Source organism: Fukomys damarensis, unplaced genomic scaffold, assembly GCF_012274545.1.
Source record: "Fukomys damarensis isolate Sample0158 unplaced genomic scaffold, DMR_v1.0_HiC HiC_scaffold_5, whole genome shotgun sequence".
Classification (NCBI taxonomy): Eukaryota; Metazoa; Chordata; class Mammalia; order Rodentia; family Bathyergidae; genus Fukomys; species Fukomys damarensis.
In genome coordinates, this window is record NW_022900917.1 from 44,521,315 (window position 1) to 44,531,704 (window position 10,390).

The 10,390-nt window shown below is 38.9% G+C and overlaps 3 non-coding genes across 3 annotated transcripts; 1 reads left to right on the forward strand and 2 right to left on the reverse strand.

The window, feature by feature from the left end:
• Positions 1-8,499: 8,499 nt before the first annotated feature.
• Positions 8,500-8,572, reverse strand: Trnaa-agc. The gene has a single exon. It is a non-coding gene; the product is annotated as a tRNA-Ala (tRNA).
• Positions 8,573-9,290: 718 nt separating this feature from the next.
• On the reverse strand, positions 9,291-9,384 carry Trnay-gua. The gene is made up of 2 exons: positions 9,348-9,384; positions 9,291-9,326 (listed from the first exon to the last, which is right to left on the reverse strand). It is a non-coding gene; the product is annotated as a tRNA-Tyr (tRNA).
• Positions 9,385-9,708: 324 nt separating this feature from the next.
• Positions 9,709-9,781, forward strand: Trnar-acg. The gene has a single exon. It is a non-coding gene; the product is annotated as a tRNA-Arg (tRNA).
• Positions 9,782-10,390: the final 609 nt, after the last annotated feature.

Consider the following 10,390-nt stretch of genomic DNA (forward strand, 5'->3'; position numbering starts at 1 on the left):
AACAGGACATCTAGTCAGATGAGGGTGAAGCTGAAGGCAACGACAACAACAACAAAAAAGTAGATACACCTTAAAGCAGTGATGCAGAGTACAGACATGGTTGGAAAGAAAGCAACAATTGGAAAATTGGTCTTGCTTGTAGTTCAGCCTTTAAAGGACGAAGGAGAGTTCTAGTTTTCTTGTGTCCAATGACGTGAGAAAATTGGTGGCAGGTTAAATTCTCAAAACAAAGGGAGAATAAAAGATAATGTGGATATAGAGGCAAAAAGGTGGGTGACTGCTGAAGGAGTTCTGGAAACGATAGAAGACTAGGAAAGGCATAACCCAAGACTTTCAGGTTAAATTCCAGCCTCAGTTAAATCTACTGAAAATTATTTTAATCTCGTGCTAAATTTGAAATTTAGGTGAACTGGTGTTCCAAGTACCAAGCTCTGTTTATTAGTCCTATCAGATATAATGCGTCTCCCCATAATACATAGTTGGAGTATCATATTATTTTCACTGGATACAACTCAGGGGGTTCTTAGGGGATACTTCAAAACAATACTTTTTAACTATTGTCTTAGGAATTTGCCTCCACAGAACAACTTCAAAAGCTACTGAAGCTGAGGATATAGCCCACTGGTACAGCATTTGCCTAGCGTGTGCAAGGCCTCTGCTTTAATCCCTAGTACTAAAAGTTACTGAAAAAAATATAACCAAAAACACTCTCTCCAGTAAAAATGAGTTGTGCCATCTCCTTACACCAGAGATGTAACTCATACAATGCACAAAATACTTAACAGTTTCTGTCTACATTGCCAATGCTTTCAATTTAGCTGTCTTTTGGTAATAGACAGCTTAGATAGATAATTTAAAAGGTTTTAATGAAAAAACATTTTATGAAATTGAAAATCACAGAGAAATGAACTAATTTATGAAGCACTTAGCAGAAGATAACACTGGCATTTCTTTTATTAAATAGTTTATAAATTGAGATTGAAAGCTTTTTTTTAACTGCTCCTTCAAATCTGTTGTTTATAAATTTTACTTCATCATAAAGATCTCCGAGGAATTGTTAGAAAACTAACATATTGTACTTTCTTCTGAACACTTCTTGGCATAATTCACATGCCAGAATTAAACAGCAATAGTCACATTACGTAGCAAATACTTCAACCCAAGTTCTTTCCAATGGCAAGTGTCTGAAGTCCTCTCCTGGGTCCACGCCCTCCTTACCTCTGCCCTAGCCCCCCACCACACCGTATACCACTTTTCTCAATACCCCAGCCTCCTATGTGATTTCCCTAATACACTCTTGCCTTTTGCCATCTATTTCTCACATGTCAATCATTGTGTAAATTCCATAAATGGTCACATTATACTTAGGATAAAGCTGATAATCACTGATCTCAATGGCTTGATGTGATCTGGCCCCTGTCTATCTCTTTAAGCTTACTGCTCAAATAATTAAGATGATAAATATAAGTAAATGAGTGACAAATATGAAATATGTATGATTTTTCAATTTTCTAGCAGTCACATTAAAAAAAGTTGCAAAGAAACCTAGGTTTGGTGATGCATGCCTATAATCCTAGCACTCTGAGAAGCTGAGGCAGGAGGACTGCAAGCTTGAGTTCAAACTGGGCAATTCAGGAACTTAGGGAGATCCTGACTCATGGTGAAAAATAAAAATCAGGCTGGAGATGTAGCTCAGTGTAAAGGCTGTGCATTTAATTCCCAGTGCTGAAAAACAAACAAAAAAATTAAAAAGAAATGAAATTAACTGTATTAATATATTTTATTTAACCCTAAAATATAGAAAATATTATCATCCCAACATGTAATCAATATTTTAAAAAATGACATAGTTTCTTTTTTTATTAAGTTAGAGGTGTTTTACTTCATTTTTCTTGCCTTATTGCACTGGTTACTGCTGAAAATCAAGAATGGATATCCTTCTCTTGTTCCTGAACTGAAGAGGAACACATTCAGTCTTCCACTGTTAAATATTAGCTACATGGTTTTCACTGATGCCTTTTATCAGGTCAATGAAATTCCCTTCCTAAGTTTGATGACAGTATAAAAATCAGAAATGGATGCTGAATTTGGTCAAATATTTCTTTAACCTGTTTAATATGGCAAATTACATTGACTTTTGAAGGTAAACTGGACCTGTATTCCTGGACTAAATTCCACTTGGGCATAATATCTTTACCCAAGATACCGTGGGTAATAAATGTTGGGTTTAATTGGCTAAAACTCTGTTGAGAATTTTTGCATCTCTATTCATGAGGGATATTGGTCTATAGTTTTCTTTTCCTCTACTGTGTTTACCTGGTTTTGGTATCTGGGTTAGTAATGTTGACTTTATACAATCAGTTGGGAAGTATTGACATATTTTTATTAAATGTTCATTAAAATTCACTACTAGTCTTTGGGCCTCATATTTTCTTTATGAGAAAAATAAGTTAGCTATACATGTAAAGTTCCTGGAACTGTGTTTAGCTTATAGAAAATGCTGAATATACATAAGCTGTTAAATTTTTAAAGTCATCTATATTTGTAATTAAAAAATAATACTTATTGCAGAAAACAAAGTATTTTGAGACTTTAGGGAAAAAGATTATTAACATTTTAATGCATTTTCTAGTCTTTGTAATTTATGCTTTTTTATATTATTTATTACTTATATTGCACCATAGATACTTTGTTTGCTTAGCATTCAATTATTGACACTTCTCCACATTTTTTTTCTTAAGTATTTGGAGATTGAACCAGGGCCTTCACGCTGTAAGATTTAAAGTCTCACTTCTACTCTTGGAGCTTGAACAGCCAAGAGGCCTCCACAATGCTGGGCCCAAAAGCTCAGTGAGGCTCCAGGAGCTTGTCGGATGGCGAGAGTCACCCAGGAAGGAACACACCAGGCAAGTTGGCAAATAGACCTTTATTAGTCTGGCCAGATGGCACTTCCGAAGCCGAGTAGCTCAGAGAGGCAGCTAGCTCAGAAACAGAGGCCATTTTATATAGGGCTAAGGGGGCATTTACACTCAAAACTTATAGGAAGGGGACAAAGGCAAAGAATCAGTTGATCTGAGCTAGTGGTCATCAAGCCTATACTCGACCGTTACATACTAATGATCAGCAGATGGATTATCCATTATTCCATTTACAACTTAGATTATAATGTTCAGAACATTCAACTACTGGCAAGCAAGGAGTGGCATGATTGATGTTGGGTCTCTGTGTTCACTACAGTTTCCATTTAGTTTCCCAGCTACTTCTAAGCAGTTACTTAACAATTCACAATTAATCATTAGTTATCCTATAAGGGATGGGGGGAGTGACAGTCTCTGGGTCATTTGCTGGTCAACATGGAGTCGCTCTAGTTCAGTTAGGCTCTTACAACACTGAGATATATCACCAGCACTTTTAAATTATTTTTTAAATTTGGAGATAAGTCTCACTAACTCACCCAGGTGCTCTTGAATTTGTAACTCTCCTGCCTCAGCTCCCAGAATGCTGATATCATGCCCAAGTACAAGTTCTTAAATATACTTGTAGCTCATGAGGCATAATGCCAATTTTGTCATAAAGGTTCAGAGACATGGATGTATAATACCCACATTTATTATTTAAAATATTTCTGTTGATGAGTTATTGATTTTAATTTTATAAGCTTTATTATATTGAACAATGAGTACTGAACAGGAAAAATATAAAAAAATAAAGTTTTTAATATTTATTGAATATTAAAAAAACATCCAAATTTTAAACATTGACTTTTTTTGTGTTCCAAGCCTAAAAAAGAACAACAGAAATAAATTCCTATATGAATTATAATGAGAATACCAATAGCAGTCTACAAAAATAATTGCTCCATACACATGTATCACTTACACTGACCATGCGTGTGTTTTGTTTTCCTGGCATTTTTGTAGGACTTGACATCTTGCTAGTCTTGCTGTCTTGGCAGGAGTTTCTTATTATATTATACAATGTATAATATAACTGGGACATAAAATATCAATAAAATAAAGTATTACATTCTTAATATGTATTGGGCGTTTAGAATAAACATCAGCATTTTCACATCAGCTGTGTACTTGCTTACAAATCCTATAAGATAACATCAGATATAAATTCCTGTATGAACTACAATGAAAATACCAATAAAACTACAATATGGGCCAGGATTTAGCTCAGTGGTTCTGCTGCCTTCCTCATAACCTCAAGGACCCCAGTTCGATCCCCATTACCACAAAACAAAACTTTACAGCAAAAATAATCTTTGCTTCAATTGTCACACCCAAGGCAGTCTTCATCTGCGGCAACTGCATGTTCCATGCACACATGTTGCTTACACAGCCAGCCCATGCATTTAGTTTTCCTATGTGCCAGGCCATTCTTGTCACCTCTCTTGGTTTTGTCAGGAGCTTCTACTATATTGTAGAATGTGCACATAGCAGGAAAACAAGATATTGATAAAAAAAAATCAAAATGTAATGAGTGCTTAGACATCATTTTCACATCAGCTGTGTACTTCATTACAAAACCTAAAAGATAACATTAGAAATAAAAACCTACCCTAACTACAGCATAGATACAAACAAAAGTCTACTGCAGAAATAACTTTTGCTTCAAATGTCACAATTGGGGCAGTCTTCACACATGACAACTGCATGCCCCATACACAAGTATCGCTTATACTTATAGCACAAATATTCGTTTTCTTGCCCCTTCATATGGGGCACAGGTGACATCTTCTTGGTTTTGCTTTTATTATAGTGGGTCTTTTGATGATGCTCCTTCTTGTTCACCTGTCAGCTCACCAGTGTGCACCACAATTTTTTTGCATAGTTCCCTGGGCAGAAACATTTTGTTTTTCCTCTGCTGTAAATGTCTTCTTATGAGTTCCAGTCTCAGCCAGAGATTTCTCCATGGTATTTTTCACTTGCTTTCTTTGTAAACTATCAAACTATTTATGCACTATTTATGCTATACATGCTTAGGATTGAGTAAAATACAACCTTTGACCAATGCTTTATGTTTCAAATGGTATCATCATCGCCACATAATTCATCAATATCTACTCTGCCTTTGGTTTTGTTGTAAAACATTTCCATCTCAGGCTTCCATTTTGTTGAGGTTTCTCTAGCTGTATTTCCATAATGGCACAATGTTGACATTAGCAATACCAGTTTTTTGGTTTTGTTTTGTTGCCATATATGAGGCCAATGTAAATCTTTCTGAAATCCAAAGATTGTATTATGGTACAATAATGTTTTGAAACTGTAACATTACGTTTGGCATTTCTGCTTTGTTCCTGCATGTAGTTCCTACACTGGTCAACTTGTGCTCTGTTAGCAAATGTAACATTAATTGAAAATTGATAAATCAATTGTCAAATGTCATATTTCAATTAATCTGAGAGATAGTAACAACAAATCTGTTTATAACATTGTTCATTTTATTACTATATGAAAAAGAAACTGGTGGCTGAGTTCCAGGATGCATTTCTAAATGAAAGCATAATACATCTTCACACATACAAGGGCATAAATTTTTATGCCATATTTTGACTCACCACTTTTCCATGTTTTACATTCCTGTGATTACCATCAGAAATCTAGGCTAAGTATAGCAGCCCTATAAATGCTTTCAGTTCAGCTAGTGAGGTGTCATAATAAATACATTTTTGAATATGGCTATTGGTGCATACAGAACATTTTACTTGCATTTTAGCCTTTGTATATTTCACAACACGTTTTAGCATTTTGTCTGTTATAATTTCCAACACTGAATGGAAATGCTGGCATTCTGTCCAATAAGCTTTACCCCTGCCAAGATCCTCACTATATTTTCAAACCTAGTTCTAACACTGGTTGGTTCCCTTTGGTTGCATGGCAATTTTGCAACATTTAGACTAGTCAAATATATACTAACGCTGCTGTTTTCATCATCTGAATCAAAGAGGTCTGCATTCCCTGTGTCTGTATCAGTCTATTCTTGCTCCATTTCACTGTTACAGAACTTGGGCTCACATGGCCAACATCAAAGTCATTATCATCTTCATCATCCATGCACGAGTAACCTAATGATTCACTTTTGACTCCCTCCAAAAGTTAAAAGTCTGGTTTTTCATGTGCCATTGTACTGAACTGGCCTACTTCTACCAGCAAAATCAAAAGAAAACTTTTCATAAAACAAATCCTAAATGCACAAAAATTTAGCTATTAAAATTTCATGGATAAAACTTACCTGTTGCCGTTTTGGCACTCCTACACATGACTTACCATTCATCTGCCAGGTGGATGAATGTACAGATGTGTTTTTGCTTTCCCCAGGTGCAGCTACAGGAGTAATACATTGCATTATGGTAAAATATATATTTTCATAACAGAAGTCTGGTGTGGGACTATTTTACCCCCTGTAATGCTCAAGTAAACATACACAAAACCTATTAGATCTAGCATTATATGGGTCAAACTCTTGGTTTGACACTGTTGTACAGGAGCACACACCTTACTGTTCATCATGCCAAGTGGGTAAACACAAAGATTGCTTCTTGTATCCCTCAGGTGCAGTTACTGAGATGCACAGCTGGCTACTATTATGCTAAAGTATAACTGTACAGAAGAAAAGTATAGGATGGGTTGTTGTAAACCAGTGTTATGTCACACTTAATGGTTACACATATTCTATTACATGGTAATACCATAATGCATTTAACCATCATTCTGCATTTTTAGGATTGTTCTATCTTCCTTGCATAGTTGATCTATTAGATCCAACCATTACTTCCCTACACTGCAATATGTATATAAACATATATACAAACCTTCAGGATAATGAAGCCTTCAACATAGGTATTGTGTGACTGCCAGGAATCTAGGTGCTGAAATATGTTTCAATCTCTACATTTTGCCAAGAAAATGATCATTAATGCTTATGGCCTTTCCTCCTCCCTCCCCTCTGCTAGCATCTCATCCCTCCCTTCTCCCTCCTTTCCTTTCTCTTCTGTCTCCTACACCAATAACAGCTAATGCTTATTGTGTGCGCCTTACTTGCAAAGCTTTTGGTACCTTAAGGTACTAAGAGATTTACAAATTACATCTTTGTTAAGAGCAAGTACTATTATTATCATCCCTATTTTACAAATGAGGAAACCTGAGTAACCAAATGTCAGGCAACTTGCCCAAGGTCATACAGTGCAGAGAAGCAAAGCCAAGACAGGCCATCTGGTTTCATAGCCTCCATAACTAACCACTACGCAATACTGCTTCCTGATTTACATCTTCAAACTTTTCGTGATTTCCAATCTTCACGTGGGTTGTTGACCCTAAGATATTTCAGTTCTGACCTGTGTCAACTGCAAGCAAGCATGAGTCCTCTACCTGTAGGTCCTGGTATAGTCATTCCTATTCCTTGACTTTATCATACATTTCTTGTTCTTTTTTGCCATTTACAGTTAAAAGGATTCTTTTTATTATTTTGAAATGTGTTTTCATGAACATGATATATTTTAAATGACACACATACTTTCGATTTAAAAGCTACTTGAAATAAGATAAAAACAGAAAATGAAAGATAAAGCAATAAACTACTGAAAGTTGTACAAACACAAAAAGAAACAAAACACACAAAAACCTAACACAGGGTAAAAAAAGCATACAAGCTGCCAAGGACCCTATGGTGTACTAAAAAAGCAAAAAATTACTATTTATTTACCGTAATCTTCAAAAAAAGTTAATTCTTCTGTTGTCTGGAAGATTTGTTTTGTGTTATGGGAGACACAGGATAGCTTTAATAGCTCTTTTGTGACTTTTCTACAAACATCAGGATAAGGATAATTCATTACTAGAATGATTTGTGTGTTCTGTTGAGCCTTTGAATCTTTGGGAGAGGTGCGTGCATGCGCGTGCTTCTATGTTTAATAAAATTTCATTCAATAGGAGCCCTAGGTGGAACTTTTTTCCAATTAATTCTCCCTCAAGGCTAGTCGCTAGTTTCCAGGACATGAGCATTAGAATCCAATTCCAAAAGCAAAGCATCCCTCTCCCCTCTCCACAGGTAACCTTTGCCTTGGCCTGTACAGAGAGTACATCTACCCCAAGAGACGGAGGTGGAGTGGAACTGTTCGTCTTGTTTCGTCAGCTCAGCAAAATTTATTCAGCGTCTCTTCCCATGGTCTCTCTTTCTTGTTCTGTTTTTCTATCTTCGAGTTCCCCTTAACTATGGGCGGCTGAAGTTGTAGACATTAAACAGAAATCACACTGGAGTCGGAATGGCAACAGATATCACGGCCATTGGACGCCACGTGTGAAAGAAAAGCAACTAATTTCGTGAATTTCCTCGAAACAAATAAATCTGAAATATTTAATTTGGGATCCCAGAACGCATTGTTGTTTGTATGGGAAGTTTTACAGAAAGGTAAACCTCAAGATCAGCGCAACTTTATTTGTTTCATGTTCTGACTTTCAGCTTGAGTTCAGGCTGATCCCGAAACGAAAGAAAAGCTGGAGGATGCGGGCATCGATCCCGCTACCTCTCGCATGCTAAGCGAGCGCTCTACCATTTGAGCTAATCCCCCACTGGTGGCTTGGGCGATTATCTGTTGCTCTAGAGAAGGATCAGAACACTGAGACCCAAGAATTCTAATTGGAAACGTCTTCGATCGCATTAGTAATTGAAACCAAAATAATAAACCTACACACACACTCTCTCCTTCGAGCCAGAATCGAACCAGCGACCTAAGGATGGCCGCGGGCCAGAGCCTACAGTCCTCCGATCTACCAGCTGAGTTATCGAAAGGAACAGGGTATCGAGTTACCGGCTCGTCGTCCTAACTTTGCATCACATTTTAGGATTCCTGTGTGTCTCTATCCTGCGCCCTTTCAGACTCCTTGGGTCCTAGAGCACTAGACCCTCTTCCCGTGGGCTCTCCTGATCCCCGGTCTCCTCTCGCCGTCCTTCACAGCCCGGGGATCTGAAGCCGAAATCCCTGCTTTCCGAGGGGCCGGCGGCTAACCCGGGGCCGGCTTGTCTGCGTTCGTCCGGGCTGTGTGACTCCAGAGCTCGGGAAACCCTGGAGAGTACCAGGAACAAAGACAAGGCCCTGATTTCGAGTTTGCCTGGGGATATCCGACTTTGGGAGGGCAAAAAGCCCACCTGTGGGATGCCTCAGGACTAAACTGGAGCCTGAGTTGCTCGAACTGTTTGCTCTTGCGCAGGACGTAATGGTTAACGAAGATGCACGCCCAGAGACGGGTTTAGGGTTAAATCCTTGGCCGCCGGTACAAAATATAGTCTCCTTCGAGCCGGAGTCGAACCAGCGACCTAAGGATTTCTCCCACCAGAGGTAGTAACTACAGTCCTCCGCTCTACCAGCTGAGCTATCGAAGGGACAGGAAAGTTAGCTTGGCCCCTGCAATTCAGCACAGATTCGTCAGAACGCGCTCCGGGTTGCCAAGACGATACTGGGCATGCGCAACTCGAAGAGCGAACGGACAAATAACGCCTCAGAATGTTGTTTATGCGCGTGCGCAAAAAGACAGTTTTGCCTAAGAGACCCGAGAAGGGGCTGTAACCTCAACGTCTGGTCTGGGGCCACTTTCGCCTGCCTGTTGCACTTTTTCTTTGCCCCCCGGCTTTACCACTCATGGTGACTGCAGGGTGCTGTCCCAATAGATTGTCGTCTTGAACACCCCTCACATTCGCTCTTATGGAGGGCCAGTGGCGCAATGGATAACGCGTCTGACTACGGATCAGAAGATTGTAGGTTCGACTCCTGCCTGGCTCGTATTTTTGTCATCTTAGATTTTTTTAAAATAAAGACTATCTCCCGCTCAGTACTCCGTAAACTACAAAGCTCATCAGTAATTTTAGTTTGGGCAGCGTAGCCCGCACTCAAGAGACCCAGAGTCTCGGTGCCACCCGGGGGCTGCGCGGGGAGGGAGGCCCGGAGGCCGCTTTCCACTTCGGCTGGAGGGGAACCGCCCGGCTGTGACCGCGGCTGCAACTGATGGCTTCTGTAAATCTTAAGGCACTACACTGCCCAAGTCCCACCTCCCCTGACGATGTAGACAGATTCAAAATAAGATTACTTAAGATGTCTTTTTCGTCCGGTTCTTAATTTTCACAAAGGTATTCTCTTCCAGATAGGCTTATCCTGAGCCTGCTTGGTCGACCCGTTTCTTGGGAAATCAGAGAGGGTTAGTTAATTGTTAATGGCTTGTTGCCATTTTCTCGGGATACTGTGCTCTCCCCATGTGTTAAAGGTGGGAAAAACAACTTACAATGACTTGGGTCTTTTAACCGAGAGGTCTGATGTTGGTTTGAGCAACAGAGATTTTATTTTGAAGTTACATGAATCTCACTTTGGGGTGCTGGGATTATTTGTTAAATATCC